This window comes from Trachurus trachurus (assembly GCF_905171665.1).
Source record: "Trachurus trachurus genome assembly, chromosome: 5".
NCBI classification, from domain to species: domain Eukaryota; kingdom Metazoa; phylum Chordata; class Actinopteri; order Carangiformes; family Carangidae; genus Trachurus; species Trachurus trachurus.
The window spans coordinates 17,975,753-17,993,196 of record NC_139896.1 but is presented as its reverse complement, the minus strand read 5'-3'; the positions used below and the strand labels follow the sequence as shown (position 1 = coordinate 17,993,196).

The window sequence follows — 17,444 nt, the reverse complement described above, 5'->3', positions numbered from 1 at the left end:
CAGTGGGCTGCATAGCTGTCAGGCTGGAGACCCAGAGGGACACATAATCATTTAATTTGACAATCATCATGTTGGTTAACCTGCTCTAAAAAGCTGGTCCACAGCTCAGTCTCTGGATTTGCTCATCCTCCCAAACTGATGTTGGTTGCTTATGGTGCTTTCATTGTAGATTCAAAGGGAAACAGATTCTTATTTATAAGATAAGTTTGTGTTCATGTGTAGTTTAGATTATAAAGCAGGGGCAGGTTCTATATTAGTACTGTGAAAGTATCAAAGACTCAGTTCCCATAGAAATACACACAGCCGGTATTCAGAAACTCAGTGTTACGCCATAACACATCAGGACTTCTGTAACTCTGTGATGTCACAACAAAGCAGTCACCACCCTCAGCCCCGCCCACCCTCAACCAACACTTCAAGAGCAAAATATGACGCCTGAAGTAAACAGGGACTATGGCTGAGGTGAGAAAACTGATTCTCTATTAAAATTGGTCTTCACATGAATGATACAATATCAATTAATAAGGGTAAATTTGATCTTTAACACCTGTTTTACACTCTCCTGCGGGTGTATAAATCAAACGCAGCAAGACCTGGTCAGGTGAGTGCTGGTTTAGAGTTGCTGACATCACTGGAATACTACTTGGCCAATTTTTTTTCTCAATATGATGAAAATAATAATAGTTTGAAAGTTAGGGTTAATATTTTTCAAACATTTGTCATGCAAGGGATCTAATGGCTCATGTCCTGAGTCTGGTAGGGACAGAGACAACAGGAAGCGATGACCCTCCGCCGTCTGGAAAGGGTGTGGGAACAGACAAGTGATAACAAACATCACAGGAGACGGTCACCAGAAGAGGAAACCAAGTGGTTTTTGGCAAAAGACCAGCCTTTCATTGAGGTGCTTGTATGTTTTGGTAATTCCCAGGATGCAATGTTTTCTGACCTGCTGCTGACCCCTGTCCTCAGCTGAGGGAGGCAGGAGTGTGAAGCCAGCCAGCCAGCGAGGATCAAAGCAGAGGGGAAACACTGCAGCCATGGAGATTCACTTTTCAAGCCTTCATTCACGTTTCTGAGCGTCAGACTTTCACACATCACACTCTTTGTTGACTACAAAACAGTGTGAGACCAGGCCACTTCACATTTTGAAGTGAATATGAGAATATCATTTAGCTTTTCTATTCCCACTGAAGCATGCCAGGGAAAAAACATTTCAGGATACTGCATCAGTGCATTAAGGAGAGGTTAAAATGGTCTATACCTCGCATCATCACCATCATTTCTATGCTTTGAGAATCCAAAACCTGATGTAACATTCACAACAATGCAAGTTGAAAAGCTGAAGTGCAAATCTTTAAAACTCAGCTCTTCTGGATAAAATAATCACACCCAAAATCCCTAATGGGTGTTGTCAGGAAACTGTTTTGTTGTACCTGTAACCACCAAACAGTGTAAGACTTATAAATCCTGGCTCAGACCTGATATAACCCGTGTCTTCATCGATCCAAACGCAGTTATCGTCTAAGTGTCTGTTCACACCTGCATTAAAATGCGTCTCCCCGTGCATCTAGATGTACCACTTGTGATCAGATGTCACTTCCTGTTTTAAATGTAAATGAACAGGTAAATGTTGTTTTTAGCCAATCGACACACACACAATTGAATTCACAAGTGAATTGACTCACAAGACGTCTGTGCAGTAGTTTGTCCTTCAGTGTCAGTCAGGACACATTCATGTTCACACTGACAAATGAGTGTGGACATATGTGGCTCAGACGGACCACCTCTGAATGTGGTCCGAGGAACTGGACCTCCAGGTAAAAACCTGCTGAGTGACTGATTCTGAAGGAATCCTAACCCGGAGAAGCAACTCCCAAATGCTGTGTTTGGCTTTTTAAATTTGTTATTACAACTAAGACCCCCAGAGGCAGAAGCTACGTACTGTACTGCAAGTTTAAAATGGTCCTGAAAACTCATTATGATATCTAGTGAATTAATGAAAGAAAAAGAAACTGAAACTGCTTCATTTCATCATCTTTTGTCAGTGTTGGTCAGGCTCATTTCACCACAGTAAATAACACAAACCACAAGTCCGCTGCTGCATCTCTCTGCATGAAACCAGACACTTGTGTATCGCCTCTGAGTTAATGAGGCGAGACGGACTTTGACATTTGAAGACGCTGTCGATCCGTCATTTTGTTTTACAATGAAACGGGTGTGCTAGTCCTTTATATGACTTCATATTCATCTCACCGCAGACCTGCATTCTGAGATGGAAAACTGAGATAATAGGCCACAGGATCCTAATTAATTGCTCTACATTCAGCCCTACATTCAGATCCCCTCCTTTGTGTCACACTCTGAGCTGCTCTGCTCCGGTGCAATGTCCTATTCAAGCTGCGTAGTGAGCAGCACAGACCTATAATTCTCCTGTCAGCGGAAACTAGTTGAACTCTGCAGCAAGGATGACGAGACGTGAGCTGTTAAAAGCAGTTTTTCGTCGAGGCGTGACTGAAAATTAGGCGAAGTGTATTGCTTTGGCATTTACTGGAATACATGCAAAAATAGCTTGCGCTGAGCGATGGTACATCTCTTGAAAATAGCCTCCGTCTCTCCCCTGAGATAGTGCTGTAGTGAATTCTGAACTGTGTAAAGGCCAATGAATGAGAGCACATAACTACCCTGTCAAAGGCTTGTTTATTGTCTGCGACTTTCAACTGCAACTTCATTTCTGTGCAAATTGGGTGGTTGGCTGTGTTTTTCTAAGGCTGATTTGGATGTTTTTTTTCTAAGTGTGTTTAAAGGTGAACTGACACCTACAGTGGGCTCTAAGGGTGTGAAATTATTGTGCCTGAAATACCAACTAGTGATTGCATCACGGGAAATGTCGAAGCCAATATTTATTTTATTTATTTTTTCCTTTGAAATATGTTCTTTTGAGTCACATTGATGCACTGCTTCTTGCCATTGCTCTCACCACATGTGACTCTCACTGAGCACATCCAGTAAGTGAAGAAAATCCTATCCCAAAACTGTCTGAAAGATTACAGGGGTTGAAGGTTGAAGACATCCATCATCATCCAGGCCTTTTTCATCCCGCTGGTTTGCACCAACTAAATATATCATTGATGAAATTTTCAAAAAGCTCAGTTTCTCTTAGTTCTGTTGCGCTGACACCGAAACCGCTAGAGGAGCCTATTTTAAAGAGTGGCCATGCAAGTGAGAAGTTCTCACCCCTGTGCTTCACTCCATTAGCCTCTGCATCTACCAATATATTTGAATAAAGGATGGGTCAGCCCTCAATTAAGCAGCGACATGGAGCGGATGTTGAGGATGCATAGCGGAGAGTTCCCTGGATGTTCGGTTCTGTCTTCTGTAGGACTGATCTTCTATCTTTCTAAATAACAGCATAACATGACCTCACCCGTAGGTTTCTAAAGGAGAACTTTGAAGTCTGTTCTTTGGATTTATATTTTGCTGTCTACAAATAAACTCATTTGGGAAAAGATTGTGGAGCACTGGTTTTATCGAGGAAGTGACAGTCCTGACACATATCCTCATTAACAAGTATATTTGCAAGCTTTAGGGCTTTGACTGACACCCGGCACAGACCAGTACAAAGTGCAGTAGACAGACTGATACAGTTGTCATTTTCCCACTCAGGGCAAATTCAATTGGGCTTATCATTTCACCTGTGGGTATGTTGGTCTTAAAATGAGGTGTGGTCGGGTGCATTGTTGGCACACTGATATCTTGAGGCGACATAGATTAAAGGATTATGGAAGTGACCCAAAAAAACAGTTGTGTTGTTACTTCTCTATTGAGCTGATTCTCTCAGTCCTTTGTCCCTCAAGGTCAATGAGCTGCTCTGGACTCTGGACTGGTGGTCAGGACTGAACCCACTGGTCAGGATTAGACTCAGTGGTCTGTGGGTCCATTATGAGAGCAATCAGCCAAGGTGCAGGTGTGCCTGACTTTTAAAGGGAATGGGAGATGGCTCTGTGATTGGTTTACTGGATGTTATGCTCATAAAACCCCAATGATTAATGAAGTTATTCATTAAGATTAACAACAGCAATTTTGATCTGTGCACCTGCCACAGCAACTGATTCCCTGCCTTTAAAGCAAACATGAAATGGACACACCCTAAATACACTTGGGCCATATGCTTTAGACCCCTCCCCACACCCCCACCCCACTGTATCAATCTCTGGTTGTAATATTTTGTCAGTTAGAGGGCAGCAGGACGTGCTGAACACATGTACAGGGAAAACAATTTTACCATTAAGATGGAGACATGTTTGTGTCCTTGCTCTTCTCTGAATTCTGGTTTGAACTCCAGAAATACTCACACATGTTCAGCGGCTGGTAGTTAACTCTATTTACAGTACCAGTAGGTGAACACTGGCATTACAACAGAATCTAACTGATTTGTAAAGTTTACCACATGGAATAAGATGAAAGATTTCTTATACAGGACTATCTGAAAAACCTCCTGCTGACCCTCCAAGGCCATTACGACTGCTACATTCAATAAACATGGCTGGAATTTCTCAACCATACACAAAGTCCTTCTCATTTTCAATAATGAAGTTGGACAGATGCTATAAAAGGCTAAGCTGATGAGACTCCAGTGATCTGTAGATACACGAGTGACACACAACAGTGGCTCTAAAAGTGGTTTCAGAGCCTGAAATGCAAGCAGTTGCTATTTGTTGAAAAATCTCATGCCAATTTGTTAGGAAATCTGATCTAACAGGAGCTTGAAAAGACACAGCCTCCATAACTGTTTTATTTACTGGTAAACAAAAGCAGGACTGCTGGAGAGCTGTCCAGCGTTGGTGGAGGTCTTTGCCTCTCCAAGAGTGCTTTTGTTTATATTGCAGTTTTATAAGAACGCATGCACAAATACAACGTCAGTGCCTTCCATCCCACTCCATTTCATTCAATAACTGATTCATCAGACTCCAAGTATGCACTAACTATACATGTCTGACTGACAGCTGAATGGTTACATACACAATACATCCAACCTTGAGGTGGATGGAAAACAGCAGAAGAAAACTTCACCCGATTTCACCTCTCATGTGGCACACAGTGCTGATGAGATATATAAAAAAATGATTTCATTAATAAACATTATTCTAATACCAGAGTCAGTCTATTGACGAGCCTTGCCACTCTCCATTAGCCCCATTGTATCAAACTTGGTTGCAGTTCCACCAGAATTCCACTAGGAGTGCTCGCGGGCGAGTGCAGAATGAATGGGGCCCTATGGAGCTAGAAGGCTAAATTTGTCCCTTTCACCTGGTAATAGTCATTTTTTCACATAGTTTATTGTGACATAACGCATCAGATTTTAGAGGCAGCTCATGTTGTATTTAATGCAACTTGTAAATCTAACTGTAAAAATAAAAAAATAAAGTTTAAAGTCACATACATGCATGCCTCAAGGTTGTCTACAGATGAAACAATGGTTCCCCCTTTCCTCTCCATTGTGTTGCTGTGATTCCAAAGTTTAAGGTTTTAAGTGAGAGTTTGCTCATAACATAATTCACAATTTTAGCAGCACTTTACTGTAGCACATGTGGGGTTTAAGCATTCAACAGTTGAAGACTTTGACACTGCATGAGCTATGAATTGCCTGGAAATTACTGTCTGCTGGTAAATCCTAGCACACACTCTATTTTTCAGACATATTAAAGAGCTTTCATAACCTTTCAGTTAGGAAATATACTAAAGCCAATTTTCATTATTTTTGCTTTCAGAACAACTTCTGCCTGAAGCCCAAACAGTGTTTCTCAGTAAACGCTGGGTGGTATAAGGCCTTTGTTCTCTTCACAGCAGGTGTGGTAGGAAAAAAATGATTATTGATTAGTTGTGATTATATTATGGACTATAAATTGATTATCAAATTTTCCAAACATCACATTTTTTATGTTTTTCTATGTTTTGAATTGTAATACAATCCAGTAAGGGTTAGGGTTAGGGGGTTAGGGTTAGGGTTAGTTACAAGGTGCAGCACCCTGTAACGCAGCCAGTGAGCCTGCTAACCATGCTATCGAGGTGGGAGGTGTGTCAACGGACAACTGACAACTACCCAATCCAACTAGCTCCACATGGACTAAAAGCAAGTGTGTGGCTACATTTTGGTTTGCATAGCAGGAACTCTAAACTTGTCGACATAACGCAGGTTCTCTGCAAACTCTGCCACACACTCTGTCTCCTTTCCTTTCCGTCTCCATTGGGGTTTAGCTCCAACTGACGGAGCAAACCCTGCCCACTGGATGCATTGCCACTCCGTTTCATCTCGGGAGTCCAGAGCAGCTGGAGACCCGAGATCACAAGATCACAGAGGAACTATGAGCTAACGTGATAACGGCCATGTATAAAGTGAGATTAAATTGTGAACAACAAATCACTTTGCCTTTCTGAGGTTGATTTGCTGTGGAACATTACTCTGTGCTTTCTTTTACTTTCCATTTGTGTTCTTGGAGAACTGATTTGTTGCATCATAAAATGTTGTGGTTTTCACCTCCACTATGATTTTTCTTCATCCATGACGTCCTACTGTATAAGCTTTAGCTTTAGCTTTAGGAACGATGACTTGTGCCTGTGGGTGGGACTAATGTTGACAGATGATGATTTTACAATAGGGAGTTTGTCCATTGTGTTATATTTTGAAAGTTCCAAAGCTGCATCTTTGTGCTATAGGGCAACACTGAAAATAGGAGACTGCATCTAAAATAAATGTGAAAAAAATAATTTGGAAGTTACAACTACATTACACAATATTGTAGGAGGTCTAATTCAATAAAAAAGAAGTTAAGTAATGAAGCAGCGAACTCTTTTGTCATGGTGCTATAGGTCTGTGGTGCATTTTGGGTTACTGTTGTCAAATGGAAAATCAATAGTCTCCAATAATTGATAATCAAATCGATAAATGTGAATAATCAAAAAAGGGTACAGTAGGTAATCGAATCGAGACCTTGAAAATTTTAATCAAATTGAATTGGAAAATTGGACTAATTAACCACCCCTAATGCATAGATCAGATTGATCACTTTGGCTTTGGAACTATAGCCACCGTGAGTCGTGGAGTCGAGGTTCATCAGTTCCTTGGTTTTTGTTTATCTGTCAGGTTGCAGTAGCAGTGTTGCCACTAAACTTCCCTCCTTTTATCCCAACATTTGTTATGGAGCCAGCACTCCATGAGAAGAATCCTGTAACGTGCATATTTTACATTCAATGGAAGACAACACCCGGCCTCCTGCAGATGGATGAGCTGGTTAGTCAAGCGTTGCAGCGACACCGACTGTGCTGAATGCCTGAAGAAGACCTCACCTACAAATTGGCAATGTCAACAGAAACTGATCTGAGCTCTGTCTGAACCTCTCCTGGTCTGCGTCTCCCTCCTTCTCCTGCCCACTCACAGGAGCTCCCACTATATGCACCCTACTCGCTCCAAACTCTGCCCTTAATTGAAAGCAATACTGGGCTCCAGGGCTCTAAAATGAATTTGTCTATGATTACTCATGCCCTGGCGCGTTGCAAGCACCGGGTAATATCCCTTTCATTGAATTAGGCGGCATCCTGTTCTCCTTCCCATCTCCGTCCTTGCCTGGGGGCAGCTATTGATTGAGGTGGTCTGGCTTTCGTATAAGGCTAGCATTACCTATGGATCAAGACAGCCGTGGCCAGAACGGCAAGTGCAGTGGAAGGGAAAACGTGAAGCGATTAGTCACTGCCTTAATACGGCTAATTTCTGCTGAAGGCAGCAGTATGGGGGAGTGCAAAGGTAAAGGAGGAAAGGAAAGAGGAGACTAGCATGACTGCTAAAGCGCTAAACTCAATCACACACCTGGATAATGGCTAAGAATCTGTGTGCTGAGTAGGCGGCCTCACAAAAGGTTGCCGAAGCTCGAAATGTACTTCTCTCCTTAAGTTTCCATTACCCTCCAGCACTGGCTGCAGGTGTTAGGAAGTAGTATAAACTGACCAAGTGTAGTACAAAAGAGCTTGTAATGTTCAAATAGCTGCACAACAATTCATCACTTTTCAGTGACATGATACTGCATCTTTATAGTACGCAACAACTTAAATCAGCTGCTCCATGATAAATGTTCATTTTTTGGCTCATCTGCTGCTTTGTCTTTACAACAGTTAAATGAAGGGATTGATTGATATCAGTTATGCATCCAGAAACAACTCAGTATGTAGATGTGTTAAGGAATTGGCTGGTTTTACTTCCAGGTTTGAAGAAGGGTATTGAACACAGAGCACGATTGCCCTCCACTACAACATTGGCATTCATGGTCAGTCTGACTGTGCAGAGAAGTGGGCAGGTGATTAATTATTTACATTACGTCTCCATAAAACACACCTCATGTATCAGTAGCTTTCCTCCAGATTATCTTGCATTTCTTTACAATCTACTTTGTCTTGTAGCTAGTGGACTGTGTTGTTGAGTCTTTTCACTCCAGGTGAGGATTTAAAAGCAGAGGCAGGCTAAGACTGACTGATGTAGGCCTACTTGAGAGAAAAAACACTAAATATGTGAGAGAAACAAAACATAGAAGTCTAAATGAGTCAGGTTGAGAGGATGTCTGGGGAGACGTGGTCAACACAGGTCGTCTATTCTTCAACAAGAACGGGAGGTGAGATTGTAACTGTCAGTTTTAATATCTGTCAACAGAAGTATGCTAGCTAATGTTAGCCTCATGGGCTCAGGATGTTAACCGTTGCTTAGCAACACAACCAGTTTCTCTGGGGCTGATGTGATCATAATCTTAATCATCCAGATTTTAACTCCTAAAATATCAGACATGTTTGACATTGGGGCCTCGATGAGTATGAAGAGTTCAGCAGGTGTTGAGACTGGATCTGTCAGCCCCTCACAATATCGCATAATCTGAACATCAGTTCAGATGTTCAGCCCAGATTTCTTCTCTGATTGGTCGGAGGGGTGAATTGGGGTTAAGTCGGTCAGAATTTCCTGTAGTCTGAGCCCAGCTTTACGGAGACTCTGGCACTGACGGCTCTCAGAGATTAGAACTAATACCCCCGCCTCACTGGATTGGTTCCTCTCCTCCAAATCAGGGCGTCCTCAACATACGTACAGGCCAACTCCTCAGTGCATCGATTTCTGCCATTTCCCCACTAATCCTGATGGAATCAGTGCTGAGAGAGAAGAGAAGATCTTTTAGTGCCTGCTGAGAGGAAGCTTCCTGCCAAACAGAGAAGAGAAACATAGCACACAAAGATCTCCATCTCCCACTCTCACTCTTTCTCGATAAGTGAGAAATGAGTGGTTCATTGTGTGAGATGGACATATGGCTGCAGTGTGTCTCATTTTTCTTGGAAAGAATATGAATCAGCATGAAAGACTGCTCTTTGTTTTCTTCCCCCAGCCCCCCTCCTGTCTTTTGTCTCATTGGCAAACCTTCATTTCATTATTATTCTCAGGTTTGTCAGACTTCCTCTGACAGCCTATCTCTCCCAAAGGTGTTTTCTCTTGTTGTTTTTTTTGACAGTGTGTAAAAAAAAACAACAACTTGTGTCTTTAGAGGGTTCCAGTCCATAACCGTGGTCATTAGGCAGCTTTTTTCCTATACAGTCTCAGGTCGGTTTGTGCTGCAAATTGGAATCATGGCAGGTTTTTTCAGCAAGAGGAGAACAAGGTCGCCGACGCAGCATCTGCTTCAAAAATGGCTCTTAATTGACTGAAATCCCGCAAACTCTCTGGAAGGTCAGAAGAGGCAGCCAGGTGTATTTACAAAGTAAATAATTGAGGGAGATGAAGAGTGGGCTGCTGACAATCTCAGATGGAGGTTGCACCAAAGCAGCAGGAACTCCAGATGACAACAATGTCTTCCCTCCCCTCCCCTCTCTCTCTCTGTTTACCCGAATGACAGTTAATTGAGACTCACGTTGGCTTTCCTCGCTTCCGTCATCGTGCGTCTCCATTTGGAGGGGTCAGTAAAAAGCAATCAGCCCTGTCACTTATGATATGAAACAGTTACTCCAGGCCGAGGCAGAGGTGAGGCTCCACCAACCCCTCCTCTCTTATGCTTTGTCTCTCAAACTGATCTCGGTAGAAGATACAGAGTCCCCTCGCCTCAAAAACTCGTTCATCCCACTGTCCATTAAATTTATGAATGAGCAGCCTGTTTGATGATGTGTATGAATGTTTGTGTGTCTGTACATCTGCCACTATCTACTCTCTGAGGCATATTGCACTTTGATGATTTTACTGTATGTTTTTTAGTACTTTACTGCAGCTCCTCTTTTGTACTGTTTTTGTCTTGTTGTGAAGCAGCACTGCTCTCTGTCCGAGAGAAATTTCTCCCATGGCAGACTAATAAATGATTTTGACTTTGACCCACGATTATCAGAAGTGTGAAAGACTGTGAGCGCCGCCATGATTGAGACAATCACTTTCAATCCACTATCTGCATCCCAGAGAGCAGATGTAGCTGCACCTGAGGACCTATACACACCTCTAAGATCAGCAGCCTGATGTAGGCACACAGGTCATTCACCTCCATCCTCCACTTGTATCTACTCTCCAGGTTGATTGTTTGCTTCTGGCCATGAACAGCTGCATGATTTGTGAGCCCCAGAGTCATCCTAATGACATTTTTTTGCAGCCTTCCTGCCCTGGTTTTCACAAAGTGACAAAACCATGTTAAGTTTCAGCTTCATCTCCTGCTCCTGCTGCCACCCTTCCCCCTCTTCTAAATCACTGTCATCTTGACTTGCTGACCCCTGAAAAATGCGCTAGGAGCTTCAGCAGTGAGGGTCCTGTCTGCAGCATCTGATTATTTATACCTTTTAAGGGTGTGTGTGTGTGTGTGTGTGTGTGTGTGTGTGTGTGTGTGTGTGTGTGTGTGTGTGTGTGTGTGTTTGTTTATGGGTTTTGTGTAAATTTTGTGTCAAATGTTTGGTGGAAAAAGAGTCATGCAGCACTTTTTTTCTGCCGTTGGGTCATTCTTGACAACAAAAGGTTAAATAGCTAGACACATGTTGTTATTACTGTGTGTTACTTTGAGTAATATTGTTGTCTTACTAGCGTCCTTGCTTCTTCTCCTGTCTGAATATCATATATTATAATACTCTTAATAATATATTGAATTTTCTGAATTTTGCCGTGACTCTTGTTTCTAATACAGCACATGGATTTCACACAAACTGTAAAGTAGTGATGACAAACATCTGCAGTTTTACCGTACCTCAAACTTAAAATTAAAAAAATAAAATAAAAAATAGAAGAAGAGAAACTGCTACAGGGCTCCTCATTTTGTTTAATTAAATCTGGGAATAAAAAAAGAACTGAAGTAATGTTAAAGTCCTGGCAAAAGTGTAATAATAAAAGTGTCATTTGCAGCAAAATAAAAATATACCATCAGAATAAATAAGAAAAAATAATTCCGAGCTGTGATTTTTGTGATTTGCTGCTGTTTGGATCCAGGTCAATGTTTGTTTAAACTCATTATAGCCACATTCTCATAAAAAATGAGTCATATACTTATTATTTAATGATGGTCCCTGATTGTATCATTAACACATCCGGTTTTCATCAAGGTGATATGTGTAACACAGGAGGGACGTGTTGGGACTGATCACTGAGATGATGTAATGAGGTTTAACATAAACTCGTAGCGAGGATGATCATTCCCGTCTCTGCCAGCTTCAGTGGGAATTAGCAGCTTTTTTTAATGGGCTACCATTATTATGTATCTGTACAGTGGCAGTCAGCAGGTTGTGCGCATTAGTACATGCTCTCACCACTGCAGCAGCCAGATTAGGTTATAGATTTGAGACCATGTGTCTCCTCTCTGCTCGGATATCGTTCAGATGCAGGGTGTTATTCTGCCGCTGCACTGATGGTCACATTAACGTCTTGATTTTTATTGGACAGTGATGTAGCCGGTTCAGCAGATGCAGTCTTGTTTTTATACAATCATAAGAAAAATATCATGAAACTAGAATTACCACTGCTCAGCCTGTAGTGTCAGGTGTGTCGCTGTTTGTTTGAGTTGTATAAATAAGAAACATTTGTGTGAAATTATGTCATACTTACTGACGTAAGTTACAACAACAAGATGTGTTTTGTCACTGTGACCTTGACTGTTATTATCTATATGATTATATATTATATCTAATCAGTTTGTCCTTGAGTCCAATTTAAGGTTTGTAGCAGTTTTGACAAATCTGAAGGTCTTATGGAAATGTGATGTTGACAAGGCCAAAACCACGTTTTGTGAGGTCACCATGAATTAATCTTTGACCTTTAACAGACAAAGTATAATTGGTATGTCCTTGAGAAAAAGTGGGTGTTTGAAGAAGTCGAGGCATTACTGAAGCATCACCAGCCCATAAAAATGACTAATGTAAAATGTTTGTGTTCCACGAAATGGAGAAGTTACAGGAACATCAACTCTGAGGGGTCGTCATCATCATCATCATCATCATAAAGATCATAATCATCACACTGTTGCTGACAAAAAACAAAAGAATAACACTAGATCACTTATTATCTTTTGGCCTTTGTTAATACTGCATTGATTGAACAGCTCATGTAGCAGTTGGAATAGTGCTTGTTTATTTTTATGACCTGCTTGGAGAAGTATTTATTGATTTCCTAATGATGTTTGATACGAGGACACTCTGACCCCATCAGGGTTGAGATAAAGATTTAGCTCTGGGGGAGATGTCATCAGCTGTTACATTAAAAAATCTGACACCATTTAGATCACCTAATGTGACAAACAATAATAATCACTCAGCGGTCCACTGAGACACAGGGATGTGAGAGACCCCGAGTGTGTGAGACAACATAAGCTGTGTGTCATTGATAATAATAACACTGAATCAACCAGGGAAAAGAGAATAATATAATCGTATTTGTTCACTCATGATACAAATTGCCGTCCATTGTTAATCGTTTAATTTGGTGTCTTATTGTTTTTTAATGATTGATATACACGGTGGCCTACATTCAGTTATTCATTAGTACAATTCACTTAAAGTGGGGATATTGTGGGTTTCAACTTCTCTCTCCCCCTCCCTGTGCGGTTTTCCTCCAGATGTTCCAGTTCCCTCCCGCAGATGCATGCAGGTGAGTTCAGCTGGTGATTTCAAGCCGCCTGTAGGTGTGAACGTCCGAGTGAAAGGTTGTCAGTCTCTGTGCGTCAGCCCTGTGATTGACTGGTGACCTGTCAGCTGTGTGCCCCCAGGCCTCTTGTCAAAATGTCAGCTGGGATAGACTACACCCCCACAGCCCCTAAGGCATGAGGGCAAAAATCAATATTTAAAGGACCCCTCCAAAGAAAATCGAGTGTTTAACCTTGTTAACGTCCACACAATGTTTTATATGATATAAAACATACAATGAGTGTAATATGTCAGTGATAAAGAGTGTTTCCACCTTGAAGCACAAACCCAAGAAACCAATCCTGTCAAGCTGTGTGGATGGAGGGGGGGTGGGGCTGAATAAACCAGACACCTTGTCAGTACCGAGAGCAATAATATTGTGTCAGCCATTGCAAGTAACAAGCTACTCTAACAAACAACATCAACTTAATAAAACATGACAACTGTGTTTACTCTTCTGATCTGTCTACTGGTCTCTGCTTCTGGTCTCAACAGACTCCTCTGAGTCTGAGACTGACTGAAGCTCAAACTCTGTGCTCTTTCATCTTGGAGCACCTGAATCGACTGGAAGGTCTGACTAAAAAATCTGCAGTACGGTTGCAGGCGTGAGTTTAAACCATCTAAAAGATCTTTATGATATCAGGAGCTTGAAGTAAGCCCATGCTGTACTCGATGATCAGAGCCACCTGCTTTTCAAAGAGTTTACTCTGCTTCCTTCCAGAAGAAGATACAGTTGCAAGAACAAGTATGTGAACCCTTTGGAATTTCCTAGTTTTCTGCATTGATTCCTTTGCTTTCCATTGCAGGCCTGAAGTTTGCCACTCCACAACACTAATGGGGAAATGTTTTGTGGAATGATGAAACTAAGATTTAATTAATTAATTTATTTATTTATTTATTTTTTGTACGTATGGTGTAAAAATGGTGCTGCATACCAGCATGTAAACATCATCTCAAAGGTGAAGTAGCATCCAGGGGCCTGGACAGTTTGCCATCATCGAGGTCAAAATGACTTCTAGAGTTTAGAGTTTATCAAGGCATCCTACAGGATAATGTCAGAGTGGCTGTTGTGTGATGCAGCAGGACAATGACCCTAATAATTGAAGTAAATATACTATCTAGATAATCTAGAGTAGCTTCAAAAAAGAAAATCCACCTTTCGGAGTGGCGCAGTCAGAGCCCAGACATGAATCTAATAGGGATGCTATAGAATGACCTTGAGAGAGTCATTCACACCAGACATCCTGAGCTGAATAAAATTCATCCTGAGTTTAGTACAGTTCTGATCTGCAACTACAGGAAACATTTGGTTGAGGTTATTGCTGCCAAAGGAGTTTCACCAGTTAAAGTTGTTGTCTTTGTTACTGTTGTTATCTTCGCTGCTAGCTGTAAAACTAATTGTCCGTAGGGGATAATAAAGACATCCTTGATCCTTGATCCTTGAAACAAGCAGGTGGTGGGCGGTGCTCAAGGCCTGGTCCAGGTTTCTCAAACTGAAAGTCAAAATGAATGACCTGCAGACTCAGTGTTTGATTTATTTTCCCTTTTTATGTGTGAAATACATGGAGAAGAATCCTGCCTTCTGTACCTACTTGGTATGCACCCTGTCCTCTCAGCTATTGGGTCGCCTAACTCATGGGGGTAGGGGTGGGGATAGGGGGCAGCTAGATAATAAGCTAAATTGAGCACTGTTGTACCTGTTTTCATTTATTTACAGACAGAGCATGGGACAAGGACATTACCAGGAAGAAAACATAAGTAGCTGAACAACAAATGAGGTTTTATCTGAAACTATGAAATTCTAATTTAAATGTGCATTTTCACAGAAACCGGAACAATTTGTGTTCTGGGAAAGAATATTAATTTTCCTGGACTCTCTGAAAAAAGAGAACAATCCCTGAAAAGACCAGGACAGATGGCAACTTAATGCTGCATACAGACTTTATGGAGGTGTGTGTGTGTGTGTGTGTGTGTGTGTGTGTGTGTGTGTGTGTGTGTGTGTGTGTGTGTGTGTGTGTGTGTGTGTGTGTGTGTGTGTGTGTGTGTGTGTGTGTGTGTGTGTGTGTGTGTGTGTGTGTGTGTGTGTGTGTAGCAGCTTCTGTTTTCTGTCTTGCTTTGCTGAATATGATGGAATTTTGTGTTGGGACAGACTACCAAACTTCTGGTATTGTGTATTGTGACATGATCTTTACACTGGACAGAAGAGGGATGGAGGTAAAAAATTATGTGGTGAACATGATGAAGCATGAAGCAGCTGAAGGGACAGATGTTATTTTTATAGGTTTGATTTATCAGAAAAATACAAAAGAAAAAAACTGTTCACAGTCAATTGAGAACCTGCATCAGTCATGTAAGGTTATCTATCTATCTGTCTGCGAACTGTGTGAGGGAGTCACATGTAATAATGACAATAATGGAAATCCATCAGTAAAAAACTAAACCACAGCTGCAGCTGCTCCAGTTACACTGAAGACTGAAGACAGACGGAGGAAGTCTTACAATGTGTGGATGTGCAGGTGCATTAAGCTCCTTCAACTAGGTTATCAAGGCTCCTCCCATTAACTCACATCATTACAGGACATGTCTGAAAGTTTGGTTTCTTAATCCATTAGGCCCCGGCATGGTGTGAGTGAGTGAACGTCATCTGACACCGTAATAAAAAAGAAAAAAAAATCTCTTTATCTCTGATGCCTCAGTGCTCAGCTCTGGAAGACCAGTCACATCTACAAAAACTCCATCCAAAACCCACCACAATTCACTAATGTTTTTAATTTTCAATCAGTAATCAGCCAGTGATTAATATTCATGAATATGTAATCTGGAATCAGTCTGCTAATAAATTTACCTAGTGATCTGCACCGTGCAGCAGTTAATTGTGTTAACCGCTCAAAGTGTCTGCCAGCATCACGCAAAATGGCTGCCTCATTATCTCCTCCGAGACATAGGTTGTCAGTCAGCGTGGCCAATTACTGCGCTTCCATCATCAACACATGAGAGGAGGGGGCTGGGGGAATGTGCCCACCAGTTATAATAAGGCGCGATCAGTGCGGCAGTAACGCCAGAAAAATAACAACTCACCCCTCTCACGGATAAACGGATAAAAACACCAGCAGGCTCTGAGGATCAGACCCTAAAGTGACATTTGACACATGATCGGAGAGAGCAGCTTGAGAATCCTTACTCACTTTTTCCTTTTTCTTCTTCTTATTTATTTCTGCTTTTAGAGTCTAAACAAAAAGCTGAGTTTAATAAATGACATTCTGGCTGAATGGAATAAAGAGAACGTGTCAGATTTATAAATATGAGAGAAAAAAAATAGAGAGAAGAGAAAATGAATGATTTATTGACTCCAGGATGCAAACACAGCCTCGTGTGGATGTGGGTGCTGGATATAGAGTCCCATGGGTGCTGACTCCGATCACCTTGAACGCAAGAGCCATCCATTTCGCTTTGTGACCGATGGGAAGGAGCCGGTCAGAGTGAGTGCACATGTGGGTGGAAAAATGCATCCTGTAGAAGCTGAAATGGCACTCAGGCTTAATTAGATATAGTAAAACTGTGCGTGTGCGTGTGTGTGTGTGTGTGTAGTGAGAGAGAGACAACATGACAGAGACAGATCGGGAGGGAGAGAGAGTGTGTTGACAGAAGGCCACAGGGGCTCCTGGCTTGCCATGGGCAGTCAGTAAGTTTGGTTGAAGCCACTGTCACAGTCCATTTCACAGCTGCCCACTGTCACACACACACACACACACACCCTTCCCTCTATAAAGACAACATAAACATGCTCAAGCAGAGAGTGCCCTCCTCCCGCTTTTTCCCCCAGTATGTATCTGAGCCTGGATTCAAGCCTCTCTCACACTGTCAGATGAGCTGTATACGACAGGATGAGGCTCATACAAACAGTGAAGAGAGCAAAGTGAAAGCTATCAAGAATAATTAATCTAGAATGATATTAATATGTAGATGATTAAAACAGAATCCAAACAACTTTTTCAGCTATTTCACTGTTACACATTATTAAAGGGATAGTTCAGCTTTTTTGTAGTGGGGTTGTATGAGCTACAAATGCCCATTAAGTACACTAGATGCAGTAGAGAGGTCTCTGCTCTCCCCGACTGAGAAACACGGGCGCATCGCGCTGCAGCGAGACACAGGCAGTACACTGTTGTCAATGAGGGACAATTAATCAGCACGTTTTCACCGCCTAAGGTCACGTCTCAAAATAATACACTAGTTCAAGAGTATGATATAAAGTAAAAATGTACAATGCATCAGCTGGTTGGAAAAAA

General features: G+C 41.7%; 1 protein-coding gene across 1 annotated transcript in view; it reads right to left on the bottom strand.

Annotated features, from left to right (window-relative positions):
- Positions 1 to 17,444, bottom strand: part of LOC310985656 (receptor-type tyrosine-protein phosphatase gamma-like) — a gene marked incomplete at its 5' end in the record, with an annotated part of 340,997 nt that overhangs the window by 141,057 nt on the left and 182,496 nt on the right. The window lies entirely within an intron of this gene.